Genomic DNA, 19,132 nt, shown 5'->3' on the forward strand with positions numbered 1-19,132 from the left:
TCTTTTCCAACCTGGTTAATTCTATTCTATTCTATTCTATTCTATTCTATTCTATTCTATTCTATTCTATTCTATTCTATTCTATTCTATTCTATTCTATTCTATTCTATTCTATATGAGGCATGGCAAAATTCTAGCTGCAAGGAGAACCAAGGCTTGGCTTCGGCTCCTAAGGCTTGTGGCTTGTCTAGCTTGCAATGGGTAAGCTTGTGGCTTTTATCCCAGGCTCTGGACCAGGCAATGCATGGTAGGGCAACTTGAGGCAGCTTTAAGCAAGGCAGGTCCAAGCAGGCAATGCAAGTTCAAGCAAGGCAAGGCAAAAGTGACTAGAAATCAGCCTGTACATATATATATATATCTTGCCCGAGATTCAATTGGGCCAATAGGGCAACTGAAGCCAGAACTTAGTTACCCAATGAAAAGGGGATCTGCCAGGCAGAATCACAGACCTGGTCTTGGAGAAGCAGTGGCCAGTACATGTGCTCTTACCCCAGAAGGAAAGCTGTTTACCAGATATGTTAGGTCCTGTCCCTGTGTTCCTTTTCCCATATCTAGACACATCAGGGCCTGTCTGGGTTTGTGCTGAGCCTGTTTGGCCCTACCATGACAGTAAGTCTTTAATTACAGTATCACATGATGGTGGTGGGTTTTTTTTTCCTCCAAAAGCATTAATTGTTTTTCCAACACACTTGGTTGGGAAAATCTGTTTCAGATCAGTGTTGAATGTTGGTTTCACCATTCAGAGTACAGAAAGCCTGATGTAATTTCACTGCTATTATTCCAATCACTCTGTAATCTTTCAAGATAAAAACAACTGGTACAGGCAGATCTGTCAGCATCTATCAAGGTGTTGCAACTACCACTGCCCTTTCAAAGAGAAAGGTACTGAATTCAACGTGTATTCCTGATGAAGACTGTTTTGAAGATCTTCTGCAAAGTAGAATAGAATAGAATAGAATAGAATAGAATAGAATAGCATAGCATAGCATAGCATAGCATAGCATAGCATAGCATAGCATAGCATAGCATAGAATAGAATAGAATAGAATAGAATAGAATAGAATAGAATAGAATAGAATAGAATAGAATAGAATAAGCCAGGCTGGAAGATACCTTTGCAATCATCGAGTCCAGCCTATCATCCAGCACTATCTAATCAACTAAACCATGGCAACAAGCACCCCATTCAGTCTCTTCCTAAACACCTCTAGTGATGGTGACTTCACCATCTCCCTGGGCAGCCCATTCCAATGGCAAATCACCCTTTCCATGAAGAACTTCTTCTTAACATCCAGCCTAAACCTCCCCTGGCACAGCTTGAGACTGTGTCCTCTTGTTCTGGTGCTGCTTGCCTGGGAGAAGAGACCAACCCCCACCTGGCTACAACCTCCCTTCAGGTAGTTCTGTGATCCATCAGCTTATGTACCCAAGACAGTAAGTCATAGAATTCTGCATTATCTGTTAATTATAGAGCACCCTGGCACTTCACTTAAGAAGCATTTTTCATAATTCTGACTCAAGACAAGTAAATTTTTGTCACCAAAGCCTCTCCTTTCTCTCCCTCTCTCACAGTTTTGGACAGAAATAGGGGATTAAGAGGTTTTCTGAATCTGAACCACAACTAAATTAACATTACCATAGTTCCCCAGTAACTGTTCTCTGATTTTTCAGTACATTTTCAGAAGTAGATCATCATATACTGAGAAGGAATATAGTGTTAAAGATTATAAAACAGAATACAAAGCATGAAATGAAATATTCAGTCTTCCCTAGAGGCTTTTACATAGATGCACACATATATAAGTATTAAATTAATGTAAAATGTACCATGTCAAATTAACATAAAATACTGTTATGATATATGTAGTCATAATTATCTTCTTCATACAAGCAGGGTCTCTAAGTCATGAAAGACAAAAGCCCAAACTAGAAATCTTTCCATAACAGACGTGTACAAAGACATGTCCAGAGTTATTAGTATAAAGAGAAAACAGGTAAATGTTAAAATACTCTTCACTCAACCTTGATTTCTTGTCCCCCACTAACCTGTAAACAAATATTTTTTGCCTTTCAACTTCTAAAGGAGTTTCTAAATCAGGCTTGCATTTCATTTACTTGTCTTAAAGGTTTGTTTTTTTAATAGCATCAAATAGTTGTTTCCCAGATCTCAGCTGTAACAGGGAGACTTGTCATCACCCACGGGAAGACAATGAATTGTGTCTAACCAGAAGATAAAGTGAGTACTTTTGTCACATAATAAACTAATAGTTGGCAGAACTAGTTTATCAAATAGGCAATATAGAAAGAAAAATATGTCATGAATTCTGCTGTGATGATAACACTGTCCCTGCTATACCAGGTATAACAGTATTCTGAAGCAAGATCTATTGCAAGTCTTGGGGGGGGGGAAGAAAAAATAAAAAGGTAAAGAAGTATTATATCACTTTTTGCTTCAGTGGGGATGGGTAGCGACAGAAATTAAGAGCAGTTTCATTTCCTCCTCCTATTCTCTGTCTGCTTCCAGCAATGCACCTCTCTAGTGCTGCTCCTCTGCATACTGTGCATCCTTCATTTTAAATGACTGCAAAATCACAGTATCACAGTATCACTAAGGTTGGAAGAGACCTCGAGGATCATCGAGTCCAACCTGTCAACACAGACCCCATGACTAGACCATGGCACCAAGTGCCACATCCAATCTCTTCTTGAACACCTCCAGGGATGGTGACTCCACCACCTCCCTGGGCAGCACATTCCAATGACGAATGACTCGCTCGGTGAAGAACTTTCTCCTCACCTCGAGTCTAAACTTTCCTTGGCACAGCTTGAGACTGTGTCCCCTTGTTCTGGTGCTGGTTGCTTGAGAGAAGAGACCAACCCCTTCCTGCCTACAACCACCTTTCAGGTAGTTGTAGAGAGCAATGAGGTCACCCCTGAGCCTCCTCTTCTCCAGGCTAAACAATCCCAGCTCCTTCAGCCTCTCCTCATAGGGCTTGTGTTCAAGGCCTCTCCCCAGCCTTGTTGCCCTTCTCTGGACATGTTCAAGTGTGTCGATGTCCTACCTAAATTGTGGGGCCCAGAACTGCACACAGGACTCAAGGTTCAGCCTAACCAATGCAGAGTACAGGGGCACAATGACTTCCCTGCTCCTGCTGGCCACACTATTCCTAATGCAGGCCAGGATGCCGTTGGCCTTCTTGGCCATCTGGGCACACTGCTGGCTCATGTTTAGGTGGCTGTCAATCAGCACCCCCAGGTCCCTTTCTGTTTGGGAGCTCTCCAGCCACTCCGACCCCAGCCTGTAGCTCTGCTTGGGCTTGCTGTGGCCAAAGTGCAGCACCCAGCACTTGGACTTGTTGAATGCCATCTCACTGGACTCCGCCCATCTGTCTGGTTGGTCGAGGTCCCTGTGCAGAGCCCTTCTACCCTCTAACTGATTTAAATTACATATAGTGGCTAACTCAACTGGCTGTTAGAATGATATTCCTGTTGTTAGAAAAATAATTTTGCAGTTTGTGAAACATATGAAATGTGAAAATCTCCCCTGCTGGCAACCCTATAAAATCAGGTGGTCACTTTCATGGTTACTGTGCTTGTAGACTATGTTTTGGAGAAAATCTGAGATTCAGAAATCATATTCATTGCAGTATTATGTCCATCTCTTAAGCTATTATAATTGCCTGGGATTAACTCTTCAGGCCCCTTGAGAATTGCTTTAGAGTAATTGTTTCTGAGAAGATTTTTTATGATTTCCACTATGCCACGTGTAGTGATGGCTCACAAACTGGACCTTCCAGGAAAGTAGATGACCATTCTGAGCTGGGCATTTCTTTCACTTGGACTTGGACTGAAGACAAGGTTTGCTTTTCAAGCAGTAAGTACATTGTTACACAACAATTTCTTCAGTAACAGAGTGGTCGCTAAGGAATAAGCAGCTAGCTGTTTTCATGAGAACCAGAGAAAAAAAATAGTGAACCTCTGCAAATAAAGGAGAGTACAGACCTTGTGGCAAGCAATAATGCTACTGTTTAATGTCATGTATGATTCCTAAATAAACATTATAATAGGATACTAACCTTAAATGTATTTATAATGATGTTTCTGATCTTGTGGGAGTCCCACTGTATTTTACAGACTCATTTTCTCAACTGCAGCTGCAATGCAGTGGATGGAACAGTACAGCTTTCTGCATCCAAAACGATACACACAGGCTTTCAGCAGAATACTGTGTGAAAGAAAAGTTAAACAAAAACCAACCAAACAAAAAAGGCAAGCCAGCAATCAAATTGGAATCTATCAAGGAAATGTGGAGGCAGAAGGGAATAAAACATACTTTTTAATTTCTAAATAGCAAGATGTAGTCTTGTTTCTCCTCTACAAGGTAGCAGTATGTCAGCATGACATGCAAGTTTCATGTCAGCATACTAACCAGGGGATCTTCAAGTAGCTGGCTGATTTGAGAGGGAAGGGAATGGAAACAGACAGAAGGAGACTGGAGGAGGGGGATTTGGGCACAATGCTAATCTATGAAAAAGTTGGGGAAAGTGGTGCATATTGGAATGTACCCTTCCAGGACAGCATGGATGCAACCCAAGAGGAGGGAAACTGATGCCTGGAGGGAATGATGTCACTTAATACTTGGAGAGGGTAGCTTGTCCAGAAGGGAGAGAATAAAGCACAATGCCATATACAAGAGGCAAGCTGTTAGCATTTGGGTCTAGCTCTTGGCAAGACCTGCTAAAACTTAGCAACTTCTCATGCCTCAAGCAGAGAAGTCTATCACAAGAAAGGGTGTGACTGTAGGAAATGTCCCCTTATACAGAAATGGGTGCTACCATTTGTGTCCTTGCTCAGCTTGATTTGAATAATGAGACCACTGTCAGCATGAGAGAAACTCATCTTTGTGGGACAAAGAGTTAACTCAATTTTGCAACTAGCTGAGACTGCTCTGTCACTTGCGGCATGAGTGGTCAATGACAGACCACAACGCTGAGCCACTCAGAGATGCTGAAAACCCAAGAAGCAGAACAATACCACGCTGAAAAGCCTCTGCAATCCCAAAGCTAAGGCATCTTTTCTCCCTCACATTCTCAAAGCTGCATGTAAGACTAAGGGGAAGACATGAGGATTGCTCTGAGAATTGTGAGATGACTATTCTATCTGTGCCAGATGTAGCATGTTAGCCCAAGCTGAACAGGCCTCTACTGCCCATCATTTCATATCATTCCTGGGGTGGAGGGGAAGAGGGTGTGGGAAAAGATGATGTAACTCTCATGCTGAAACAAAATTTGATGTTGGTCTCCCTTACCTGCCATTCCAAGCTTATTTCAGCAATGATCCAAAGAAGAGAGGAATCATAAAATGCCAAGAGCTGTAATCCCCTTATACCCCATGTAGCTGACAGGCATTTAAAATTTTTCTTTATAGATTTTTATCAGATTTCTGTTGCATAAAAATGTTTTTTGTAGCATTTACTACCGTAGAGCTAGTACTAGAAGCAATAATATTTGTGCTAAAATAGCCTCTAAAAACTAGGGAGGGGGGTCGGGCTGTGTGTTAAATACTGAATCTTGTTGCACTTGAATTCCCTCATTCATTGATTCCTCTACATCAAAATGCTTAATAACAAATAAAGGAGTTATCCTGCAATTAGAACAGGATTCCTGTAGTGCACAACTCTCTTTTTCAACACCTTTTCCTGTTTATTTATTGTTTGCAGTAGAATTGCATTGCTTTTTTACTGCATCCCAAGAACAGGTAGGATTCTCTCACCACATAAAATCACATCATCATGGAAAAAGTTTTGGGGTGGGTTGGTTGGTTGGGTTTTTTTCTATGTGAAAGCTCTTTACCTAAGTGATGAAAGAAAAATTTCTTATACTTTAACAACACTTCAAATTTCTTTCTTGTACATATGATAAACTTCTTTAGCTTGATAGCCTAACACGAGAATTGCCCCAGGAATACTTTGTTCTATTCCTTTTGTCAAGTCATCCTCTTTGAATATTACCTTATTTTCCCATGAAAGGATGACTAGATATGGTGCACCCCCAAAACAACAGATCTGCAACAAAACATTATTTCATACAGGATCTTTATGCAGGTTTTTCACGTGGGAAGCCAGGCTGTGGTGTATAAGCCTGTTTAGGCTCTCACAGCGGATTAGCAAAGCTGTTACACTTTAGAAAAGATTGCTGAACTATGTCAACATGAACAGTACCTCAGTCCTCCTGCCTCCTAAATTGCCACATAATCAATATTCTTCCCAGTCCTTTCTTCCTTTTCTGATAGCCATTTAAAGCATCACTGTCAGCTCAGCTAAGTTGTCTAAGATGCTTACCTTGATGCCTTTAACAAGGTGCATCGGGATTATTTTCTCTGGATAACTGAACTCTTCCCATAGCTCCTTCTGGTGAATGTGTGAGTGGCATAATTTTTCTGTCTCTCTCATCAGCATTCATGATTGAAGAACGAACAAGAATGAGGCAGGGTAAAGATGAACAAGAATGAGGCAGTGTAAAGATGAAATTTCACAGATCTGTAATGAGTACAGGAGTGTTCAAGAAAGGGAGAAGAATCTCTGCCATTTCATTTAATTTCTCTTGCTGCTCTGAGGAGGCAGCACAGGTGAATGATGCTGAAGGGCAAGTGTCCATCTGAGAGCATCTTGCATGTAGGAATTTCTTACATGAAAAAATGTCATTTGAAACAGTGATCAAATATAATGGAACTGAAGACAGGATGGGCATCAGTTAGCAAAGGGATCAAAAGGTGAGGGGAAATGGGTAGTAAGGATGGAGAGCAACACAGGGGAGCAAAGAGCAGGTCTTAAGTCAACAAAGCAAAGCAGCAAAGTTGAATGGGTTTATGAATTGTTTGTTTTGCAAATAAACTTAGTCAAACTTAAAAACATGGAAGGAAGATGTATCCAAGATTGGTCATCCCTCAGCAAATTTATGAGTGCCATTAATGATAATGAAATAACTGTCAGGCTGAAAAGGGTGGGTTCAGTGTCCTGCTGAGCCTGATGAATGTGTTTGGACAAAGGCAAAACCTGAGAATGAACTAGACTGTCGGAAAAGCTTGGTGAACACAAACTCTCTTATTGAGGAACTTAAGAGAAATCTAATAAGTTTAAGCAGGGTGTTTGTAGATGGAATAAAACCAGCATGCTGTCTATTATCTTCCTAAAAAGACTTTGCATTTACTTTTAGAAATGGACCATATTTGAACAATACTGAACAATCAGGCTGTCAAATCATCATGTTCATCTCTTTCATATGTCCAGAAACCAGACAGAAAGTGCAGAACCCAGGGGGCATACTAGTTAAGTGTAGTGGACAGATGCTATTCTGGCTCCAGGAGAGGCAGAAGTACGGAAAATAAAGAGGTTCTCATAGTGAGACTGGCCAAAGGACCTGTAGCAGATGAATCAAACGGATGAGTTCTATAGCTGTTAAATTTTAAAGAGGATCATGTACTTAAACTGTATTTGAATGCCAATCCAAAAGTCAGCATGCCCTTGGCCCTACCTTGCAGAGGGATTTGTCTCTGAAAACACCCTTAATCCCTAGTGAGTTTGATTTGATTTTGAGCTCAATATAAAGGGTCTTAGGATCATAAAAAAAACACTTAGACCATTGAATAAATTTAGAATTCTCTGTGCTGCCTCAGCTGGGTAGGGTTTTTTTGTGTATTTTTTATTTTACTGGTCCGTAGGTGGTAGCTAAACTTTCTGGCACCATTAATTAAATGGCTTTCTCTAATCCTACAGGTGTGCATTTCCAGAACAAGTAAAGTATGTCTGCATGTATGTGCTAAGAATGATTTATATATATATTTTTTTTACTGTTTCTCTCTATTCAGACATAGCTGTCTTTATTAGAAATCTGTTTTTGACAGCAAGAGTCTGAGGGAAGTATGACTGGACAACACTTTGTCTTGTTAGGTGTTTACAGATATGCTTGGTTGCTATGACAAATGCTCCAAAGCCACATGTGATGCTGAGCAATCATGGTACAAATCACAGAGGGCAACGCAGAATAAAATGAGGGAAGTGTTTATTGATCTTCAGTGTCTTTCCAAAGCAGCCTATCCTCACTTTGCCTGTTTTCTCCATCCTCTAATATTTCTTCATCTGACCAGTGTGGAACAACACTGGAAAATGTTTAGTGTGTAGTACAGAATGAGCCAATATAAATTTAAGTTAATGCATAAAACCAGGCATGCTGTTCTTTCTTTCCCCACAACCTGCTGCCTTTTAATTATTTTTTTTTTTTCTTTTCCTCAGTACTGCTGGAGGAAGAAAATTTTTTCTTCATTTGAGACACTTTTTGGCCCATTCCCATTTCAAAGTACTGAGTGCATCTCTGCTAGTAGTCAATTTGTACAGACAGTTAACCATTTTCTTATGCTCTAAGAAATTTTAGACAGAAACTGAAGACCAGTTTGCATATTCATTTTCTCAGTATAGACAAAATTGTTGTATCAATAGAAATTGGAGGGAAAGTAGTAGTTTCAATTAGAGTGAAGGTGGCCCATGGCTTTAAATAAAAATAAGCTAAGGGAAATTGTCTTTATAGGAGGAAAAGTTAAGTGTACAGTAGGAATGTGTCACAGTGAGCAGATATTCATAGCATTTATATGTAAAAGGAAAGGTTGTATGTACACTAAGCAAAGCATATAAAAAAATCAAGTATCAGGTTTATAGAGTTCAAATATTCCAAAACATGCAGTCTGAGTTGGCAGTTTCTGCTCATAATGTAATCCAAGAGTGGAGTATTGTATGGTGTTAACTGTTGGGTCCGAAGTGCTTTGGTAGCAATGTGTGTGGGACGCCTGCACAGAGGCTGCTTGCAATGCGCCTAACAACCAGAATTGTTTTGCATCACACTCAGCCACAAATTGAAAATATATGCAATATTTATTCTAGTATAGTTTTTGGCGCAGTTTTCACCTCTCACACTTTGAACAATTTCGGCAAGCCTGGGGATCTTATCGAGGGTAGTAAATTAGAACATTTTGTTTGTAGAAAAAGGATTTGCTGTACTCCACTGCAAAAGCCAAGCCAAAGTTGAACTATGCCCTTTAAAAAAAAAACAACAAACAACTGAATAAAACCTTCTCATAAGATAAACTGTCACCATCAAGAAAAGAGTTAAATAATAACCTTATTGATAGCAGCTGAACAAACTTGTCATAGAAAACCATGTAATTTTCAATGCATTTGGATTAAGCTTTTTATTATCCCCCATTTTATTATGCTATATAAATATGTTTCTATAATGTATACAGACCCTTGCTGGCAATTGATAAAAACAAGCACAACTCTTTGGACACATTTTATGATCATTTCAAGTTTCTCAGAAGTTTACTTTTACAAAAGCTTGAAGTACATATGAACCTCTCTGTCCTTTTAACCTGATACGTATATGGAGGAATGGACTATGCTCTAGACTGGGAAACATACAAAAAGATGTTTACATGACCAAAACCTTCTTGCAATCTGGGTGGACATGGCCACTTAAAACTATAGGCAGCTACATAAATCGTCAGGATAAGAAAAAACATTAAAAAAAAATCTTCTCTCAGGCAAGCAGCACCAAAACAAGAGGACACTGTCTCAAGCTGCACCAGGGGAGGTTTAGACTGGATGTTAGGAAGAAATTCTTCATAGAGGGAGTAATTGCCCATTGGAATGGGCTGCCCAGGGAGGTGGTGGAGTCACTATTATTGGGGGTGTATCAGAGGAGACTTGATGGGGTGCTTGGTGCCGTGGTTTAGTTGATTAGATGGTGTTCGATGACAGGTTGGACGCAGTGATCTTGAAGGTCTCTTCCAATCTGGTCTATAATTCCATTCCATTCCATTCCATTCCATTCCATTCCATTCCATTCCATTCCATTCCATTCTATTCTATTCTATTCTATTCTATTCTATTTTATTCTATTCTATTCTATTCTATTCTATTCTATTCTATTCTATTCTATTCTATTCTATTCCATTTCTATTCTATTCTAGTACATTCACTGAGGCTCTTAGGCACTGTCACAGAAACAGCTTTTTATTTTCTCTACTGTTTGCCCAAGGTGTTGTCTGTTTTCTCTCTGTTCTAACTTACATCACTCTTATTCTTTGATGTTTTGATCTTTATGAAGCCCCTGTGAGATAAATATTTTTATAACTTCATTATAAGGGAAAGCATTGTAGAGACAGGCTACTTGCTGAGTTTTTACAATATGTTTTGTAGTCGGTCAGCAAGTCCACTTAGCATCAACTAAAGCCCAAATGTAGTAAGTCAAACCTGTTTTGTTTTTTTCAGGAATATACAAAACTCCCATTCAAAACCTTGTCTGGCAAAATCTACTACAAATTTGCAGTACAATAACAAAATAAACAAACCAACCCACAAAAATCCCCCAAACCAATCAAAAACCAAAATAAACAAACAAAAAAAAAATAAAAACCAACAAACAAGACAAAAAAATCACAATTGAAAGCTATAGTTTAATCATAAGTCACCACTACTGTAGCATAAATTGGTCATCCATAATGTTACGATTCAAAGCAAAAGCTGGGCAAAAAGTGTCTTGAGTGGCTCCCAAAGCAGATCAAATTGTCAGCATTTGTTCCTGGCAAAGAGGCTTTGTCAAGTGGAAGATGTAAAGATGTAGTCTCTAATATTTTTATCCTGACCCAAGGCTGTGTTACATTTATGTTCCATGAAAGGAAAAGTTAAGTAATGTAAGAGAAACAATCTTAGTATGTTCTGGCTTCATGTTCCATTTAAGGAAATGCTGCCCACAAAGTTCTCTGTAGAACCCAGTAAAAGCCTTCAATTTCTGCAAATGTTGCTCCCTCTTTTAAAGTAATTTCAGCCAGAAACATGAGCTCAACACGAGCTCTCAGTGTGCACTTGCAGCCCGCAAAGCCAATCAGATCCTGGGCTGCATCAGGAGAAGTGTGGCCAGCAGGTCAAGGGAGGTGATCCTCCCCCTCTATTCAGCTCTGGTGAGACCCCACCTGGAGTACTGTGTCCAGTTCTGGAGCCCCTATTACAAGAGGGATGTGGAGGTGCTGGAAGGTGTCCAGAGAAGGGCCACGAGGATGATCAGAGGGCTGGAGCACCTCTCCTATGAGGACAGACTGAAGGAGTTGGGGCTGTTCAGTCTGCAGAAGAGAAGGCTCCAAGGTGACCTAATTGTGGCCTTCCAGTATCTGAAGGGGGCCTACAGAAAGGCTGGGGAAGGACTTCTCAGGATATCAGGTAGTGATAGGACTAGGGGGAATGGAATGAAGCTGGAGGTGGGGAGATTCAGGCTAGATGTGAGGAGGAGGTTCTTCACTATGAGAGTGGTGAAACCCTGGAATGGGTTGTCCAGGGAGGTAGTCGAGGCCCCGTCCCTGGAGGTGTTTAAGCCCAGGCTGGATGAGGCTCTGTCCAGCCTGATCTAGTGTGAGGTGTCCCTGCCCATGGCAGGGGGGTTGGAACTAGATGACCCTTGTGGTCCCTTCCAACCCTGAATAATACTATGATACTATGATAGAAAAGGCAAATGACAGTGTTTCTCTCCAATAATATGGAAATCAGTCTGAATATTTCAAATTTATTTGGAATTATGAAACTGTATTCGGTTTATTTGGTTAAATAGCAATCCTATGTAGAAACTCCATCAGGACATCACACAGCTCAAAGCTGTGGTACTTCCTTCCGAAGCTAGTTTATGCAACGAACATTCAGTTATAAGGAAAGCTAGCCAGAATGAGAAAAGAAAAATGGAGAAATCCCTAGCAGCAAATTAAATCTGATCTCTCTCTCTTCATGTTTCAAACAAGAGTACTACAGAGAAAAAAATAACCAACTAAAACATCGTTGTTTAACTATTCCTTTGTTACTCTTTCAAACATTTGTAAAACATTGCTTGTCTCTATGTTATTACAATGATTAAATGTGTTAACTAAAAAGTAAGTTTAAAGTGCATAGTAAGAGGTAACAGACATTTGGAAAGCACTGGAGTCAGTATCTATCATTTAACTGACATGTTTTGAGGTTTAGAATTGTTTGAATAACTTCTTATAAGTGGTTTGTTTAGACAAGACAGCAGTGACTTGGAGAAGTACCCAAGTGACTTGGCTTGATGTGATATAGCTTGAGGACCAGTGGCAGATCAGCTGTAGAACTACAGAACTCTCTGTGAGACAGTTTAGCTTCCTCTTGGTTGCTTTCTTCTTTGCAACAAAGAGAAAAGCAGGTGAGAATGCTAGGAGGCCTGCCTGGATGAGCAAGGAGTTACTGGACACACTATTACTTAAAAAGAAACTCTACAGGAAGTGGAGTGAAGGACAGCTAGAACAGGGGGTATATAAGGAAGCTGCCCGAGCAGCAAGAGTCCTGATTAGGAAAGCCAAAGCAGAGTTTAGCCAGGGAGGCTAAAGGGAACACTAAGAACTTCTACAGGTATATTAACGGGAAGAAGAAGTCTAGGGAAGGTGTGGGCCCCCTCAGGAAGGAAACTGGTGAAATGGTCACAAGTGATGAGGAAAAGGCTGAGGTACTACATAACTTCTTTACCACAGTCTTCACTGCAAGGGCCTCTAGCCACACTCCTGATGTTATGGAAGACAATGCCAGGGACGGGGAGGAAGAACTGCCCATTGTAAGTGAAGATCAGGTTCGTGATCACCTGAAGAACCTGAAAGTGTTCAAGTCCATGGGACCCGACGGGATACACCCACGGGTACTGAGAGAACTGGCAGATGAGGTTGCTAAACCCCTTTCTATTATATTTCAAAAGTCATGGCAATCTGGTGAAGTCCCCACAGATTGGAAAAGGGGAAACATTGCCCCCATTTTCAAAAAGGGTAAGAAGGAGGAACCAGTGAACTACAGGCCAGTCAGTCTCACCTCTGTGCCTGGAAAGATCATGGAGTAGATCCTTCTGGAGTCACTACTGGCTCAGAAGAATAGTGAAGAGGTGATTGGGAACAGTCAGCATGGCTTTGCCAAGGGCAAATCCTGCCTGACCAACCTGGTGGCCTTCTATGAGCAGGTGACAAAATTAATAGATGAGGGGCAAGCAACTGATGTCGTTTACCTGGACCTGAGCAAAGCCTTCGACACTGTCCCGCACCACATGCTGGTCTCCAAACTGGTGACACATGGGTTTGATGGGTGGACCACTAGATGGATAAGGAACTGGCTTGATGGCTGCACCCAAAGAGTGGCTGTCAATGGCTCCACGTCCCAGTGGAGGCCAGTGACAAGCGGAGTACCTCAGGGATCAGTCCTGGGACCTGTCTTGTTCAACATCTTTGTGGGTGACATGGACAGTGGCATTGAGTGCACCCTCAGCAAGTTTGCTGATGACACCAAGCTGTGTGGTGCAGCAGACACGCTGGAGGGAAGGGAGGACATCCAGAGGGACCTTGACAGACTGGAGAGGTGGGCACAAGCCAACCTCATGAGGTTCAACAAGAGCAAGTGCAGGGTCCTGCATCTGGGTCGAGGCAATCCCAGGCACAAATACAGGCTGGGCAGTAACTGCCTGGAAAGCAGCCCTGAGGAGATAGACTTGGGGGTGCTGGTGGATGAGATGCTCAACATGAGCTCTCAGTATGCACTTGCAGCCCGCAAAGCCAATCAGATCCTGGGCTGCATCAGGAGAAGTGTGCCTAGCATGCTGGTCAAGGGAGGTGATCCTCCCCCTCTACTCAGCTCTCTCTGGTGAGACCCCACCTGGAGTACTGTGTCCAGTTCTGGAGCCCCTATTACAAGAGGGATATGGAGGTGCTGGAACATGTCCAGAGAAGGGCCACAAGGATGATCAGAGGGCTGGAGCACCTCTGCTATGAGGACAGTCTGAAGGAGTTGGGGCTGTTCAGTCTGGAGAAGAGAAGGCTCCGAGGTGACCTAATTGTGGCCTTCCAGTATCTGAAGGGGGCCTACAGAAAGGCTGGGGAGGGACTTGTCAGGATCTCAGGGAGTGATAGGACTAGGGGGAATGGAATGAAGCTGGAGGTGGGGAGATTCAGTCTGGATGTGAGGAGGAAGTTCTTCACCATGAGAGTGGTGAAACCCTGGAATGGGTTGTCCAGGGAGGTGGTTGAGGCCCCGTCCCTGGAGGTGTTTAAGGCCAGGCTGGATGAGGCTCTGGCCAGCCTGATGTAGTGTGGGGTGTCCCTGCCCATGGCAGGGGGGTTGGAACTAGATGATCCTTGTGGTCCCTTCCAACCCTGGCTGAGACTATGATGATACTATGATACTATATTCTGTAATGATCCAGATTTTGTTTTAATGTTCTTGTTAGTCATAATTATTCATCAAATAATTTATGCAAACACATTTCAGCTTTTGGATAATGTTTTCTGTGCTCACTTACATGAAATATGGTATCACTCACTGAGTCACATTATTGTTTTTGTCCTCTGAGTCGATAGATGACATTGCTGCAAGAAAGCCTCAATAAATAATGAACAAGACAAAATGCAACCAGTGCTCATTTGTGTAAACTTCTGAATTAGTTTTGGGTCTCACAACTCTTCTATGAATAAACAACCAAACCTCCGAATAACACTGCACTATAAATAAATAACAAATGCTAACTAAATGACAACAAAATATTCTGTTTCAGTGTAACTTTGTCACACTGAATGGTAAAACTCTCTCTGGTTTCACTGAGGTCAAGCTTTTAGTGTTGTTCATTAAATATTTAGTAGGTTTTTTTGGGGCTGCTGCCAAATTATTGACATCATGACTCACAGAATCTTTGTAGTTTGATGGCATATAGCACAATGATGTCAGCTGTGATATTTTTACTTTTCATGAAAACTAAGAACATACTAAGAGGTCTTATTTTTGCAAAACTTTCAGTTGTTAATTATGCATAGGACTGGATCCTTTAAAAGGTAAACTGGAGCTGGGGCTTTATCGCCTTGTTTGATTGCTGAGGAGTGTTTTGTTAACAACAATGACTAGATCTCAATGTGAGGAAATATCTAACCTGAAACTAACTTTCAATACACCAGCAAAACCTCATGAGAAATGCTCAGATATTTTGTTATGCGTGACCCGTCTGGTGGACATGGGGAGGCCTGTGGATGTGGTCTACCTGGACTTCAGCAAGGTCTTTGACACTGTCCCCCACAATAAACTGCTGGCTAAGCTGTCAGCTCGTGGATTGGACAACTACACTATGTGCTGGGTTAGGAACTGGCTGGAGGGCTGGGCCCAGAGAGTGGTAGTGAATGGTGCCACATCCAGGTGGCAGCCAGTCACCAGTGGTGTCCCCCAGGGATCAGTGCTGGGCCCTGTCCTCTTCAACATCTTCATCGATGATCTGGATGAGGGGGTCGAGTCAGTCATCAGCAAGTTTGCAGATGACACAAAGTTAGGGGCAGATGTTAGTCAGTTAGAGGGTAGAAAGGCTCTGCAGAGGGACCTCAACCGACTGGACAGATGGGCAAAATCCAATGGGATGGCATTCAACAAGTCCAAGTGCCGAGTGCTGCACTTTGGCTACGGCAATCCCATGCAGAGCTACAGGCTGGGGTCAGAGTGGTTGGAGAGCTCCCAAACAGAGAGGGACCTGGGGGTGCTGATCGACAGCTGCCTGAATATGAGCCAACAGTGTGCCCAGGTGGCCAGGAGGGCCAATGGCATCCTGGCCTGCATTAGGAATAGTGTGGCCAGCAGGAGCAGGGAAGTCATTGTGCCCCTGTACTCTGCTTTGGTTAGGCTGCACCTTGAGTACTGTGTCCAGTTCTGGGCCCCTCAGTTTAAGAATGACATTGAGATACTTGAATGTGTCCAGAGAAGGGCAACAAGGCTGGGGAGAGGCCTTGAACACAAGCCCTATGAGGAGAGGCTGAGGGAGCTGGGATTGTTTAGCCTGGAGAAGAGGAGGCTCAGGGGTGACCTCATTGCCCTCTACAACTACCTGCAAGTTGGTTGTAGCCAGGAAGGGCTTGGCCTCTTCTCCCAGCAACCAGCACCAGAACAAGGGGACACAGTCTCAAGCTGCGCCAGGGGAGGTTTAGACTTGAGGTGAGGAGAAAGTTCTTCACCGAGCGAGTCATTCGGCATTGGAATGGGTTGCCCAGGGAGGTGGTTGAGTCGTCGACCCTGGAGGTGTTCAAGAGGAGATTGGACGTGGCACTTGGTGCCATGGTCTAGTCATGGGGTCTGTGTTGATAGGTTGGACTCAATGATCCTCGAGGTCCTTTCCAACCTAAGTGATACTGTGATACTGTTAGTGCAGATGTAGGATTAACAGAGCTAAGCAGCAGTTATCAGAGACAGGGGAAAAAAAAAGCAGCCCACTCTTCTCATTGCATTTTAAAAGGTTCCTATTAGAGCTGTAAAATCATAAGTCAAAGCAAGAATCCGTTTTTTGTTTTTTTTTTTTTTTTTCTTTTAATAATGTAAGACAAATTATCAGAGCCCTAGGCCCTAACTAACATTTAAGCAAAATCAAAATGCCAGGGCTTAACTATCAGCAGCACAAGGCCAAGGATGGAAAAGTGTCTCACGCTGAAGAGTGGAATGTCAAGCTCTGCTTTGGAGTAAAGCTCAGTCCTGCTGAATACTGTAAACGTTGACAGTTCTGCCCTTTTCCATCGTGTTGTTTGGGGACAGCCAGGACAGGATTTCCCTCCCTCTTCAGAAACAAGTGCTTCATGTAAAGACAGGAGTCACTGTCTTTGCTCCCTAGCATCAGAGGCCTGTTTTCACTTTTGTCTTTTGCCTCCATTTAATTAGCAAAGTTAGAAAGGGCCTGAAAAGCCACTGACATCCAGGTGAAAAACTAAGGTGATGTGGCTAACTGATGAAGCATAATTCCCCATTATTTTCCAGTGTTCTGTCAGGAGAATGTCTAAATAAGCCAGGAGTCTAAACAAAGATGACTAAGTAGCAGACACTTTCTACGAGATGTGCTGTACACCTGTCCAAAAGTGAAAGGTTTACATCATAGTAAAAAAGATCTCTGAAGGTATAGATAAGTCTCTGAATGTCTGAATAAGTGGCCTTCATTAGATGGATACACAAAACTTTTTTATGTGTTGTTTAAGTGGGCAGGAATTAAACCTAACCAAATTTAGAGAACCACAGTGGTAAATGGTTCATATGCTTGCACTTTCTTAGATTATGGAAAAACATCTGTAGATACAATGTAACTGTGACACCAGAGCTTATCTATATTTTGAGTAGTAGGTTTCAGTAACACCAATTGAATGATAATGGCAGTGTGGTTCCTGGTGCAAACAGAGGCAATCCAATTTCTGAGTAGTAAGCAGAAGTGGTGAGAGAGGGTAGGGAAGTGGTGAGAGAGGGTAGGAAAGTGGTGAGAGAGATGGATTCTGCCAGATCTTGGTCTTGGTGGTCCTCACTAACAAACCCTATTTTACCAGAGAACACCTTCACAAACAGGGTATATGGTAGATTGCTACTCTTTCTGAATTGAGTTGTGGTGGACAGAATGTGAAAACAATGGGTCTAGCTGGAAAGCAGCCACTGTCAAAGACTGACACCAGTCTTGCCCTTTGAGCACAGACCTGGCAAGGAAAGAGCCCTGGGAACATCATTTTTCCTCTAGTATGTGGAAGATCATCACAGTTGTCTCACATTTTAAACTGAATTCAGTGCTGGACTGAGGCATGTTCTAATCATAGTTAGTAAACTGAACTCTTCAGGAAACTTGAGCAGAGAGATGCCTGGATTTCTTTGGTCTACCAGATATTTTTGCCCCAAATACTAGGCACCTAAGATATTTTTTTCTGACTTGCTCCTCTGGACAACATCCTTAGTCATATGGTTTAGTTTTAGATAGTTCTGCAAGGAGCAGAGAATTGAACTCAGTGATCTTTATAGATACCTGAAGTTGTTCTATGTTTCTATATCTTCACACACCTAAAATGGCATTTTAGCTCCTCAACTCACTGTCACATCTGTCCATAATCTCTAATTTGATGATACAACAGTAAGTTCTCACATCTAAGATTACAATGTACCTAACATGTTGGCTTGAAAATAGTTCAAGAAGACAACTTCTGTAAGAATCTTTGGAAAGCAAAAGATAGTTGCAGAAGTCCTTAGGCAATGTGGTTTCAGTGCAGCTTATTGATTAACTTCAAATAGGCAAGAAGTTAACTCATTTGTAGTGTAATATAATGAGAGATATGTAAGGAAGTTATAAACAGCCTGCAGACATTCTTAAACAAAGTAATTTTGGAAGTCATTTGGAAAGTCTCTGATGTTATAAGTTAAGTAGTCATTGCTTATTAATGCAATTAATTAATGATTTTTTTAAAAAAATAAATGTTAAAATAATTATTTTAAATCATTTTAGGAACAGAAGGTGAAGTTCAGGCAATATTTTGTCTGCAAAGCTTCTTCACTGGATGAAAAATAGTGCAGCAAGAGAAACAGACCGACAAGTATGTGAAATTAAAATATTCTCATGTTAACTTGAGGCAGATCTACCAGATCTGGCCAGACCGAAACAATGGTAAGACTAGTCCTCTTCTCTCCAGCTCTGTAGGCATCACTGCAGTGAGCCTGGCTCCTGCCAAGTCTGTGGTGCAGAAATGGCACTGGGAGATTGAAAATGTTCCCTTACTGATTTAAGCCAAAAGTGCCTCGGGAGCCACTGTGACATTCAGAATAAAGCATCTTACCCGTGCACAAGTCTGGCTATACAAGCTATGAGTCAGGCATAACCAGTTTTAAAAGTTGGATCTTGCATTTTGCCCTGGGCACCTGAAAAAAACCTTGAAGCTCACACTGTGCAGGTCAAACTTGTAAGTCTGGAAAATCTTTTTCACCTGTCTGAACTGATAGGAAGAGTGATGGTATAAATACTTTTCATTGGGGAAAATATCTGGCAAGAAATCATTTTAATGAGGGAGTTTGAAAAGAATACTCCTGCTTTTGATCTACACCTCTTATTAGGTTACTAAGAGAAGACAAAAGAAGTGACTAAAAAGCTGTGATTGAATAAATGTGATAAATACCATTTGCTGTAAATCGTGATGCCACACTATTTAATCTTTCAATATTTTGTTAGGCAACCCAGTTTATTCCCATTTTCACTGTAGAATTCCTTAATATTATGGGGGATGGGGGGTGAGAGGGGTG

This window comes from Melanerpes formicivorus, unplaced genomic scaffold, assembly GCF_026170545.1.
Source record: "Melanerpes formicivorus ecotype bairdi unplaced genomic scaffold, bMelFor1.0.p_v2 SCAF_2, whole genome shotgun sequence".
Taxonomy (NCBI): Eukaryota; Metazoa; Chordata; class Aves; order Piciformes; family Picidae; genus Melanerpes; species Melanerpes formicivorus.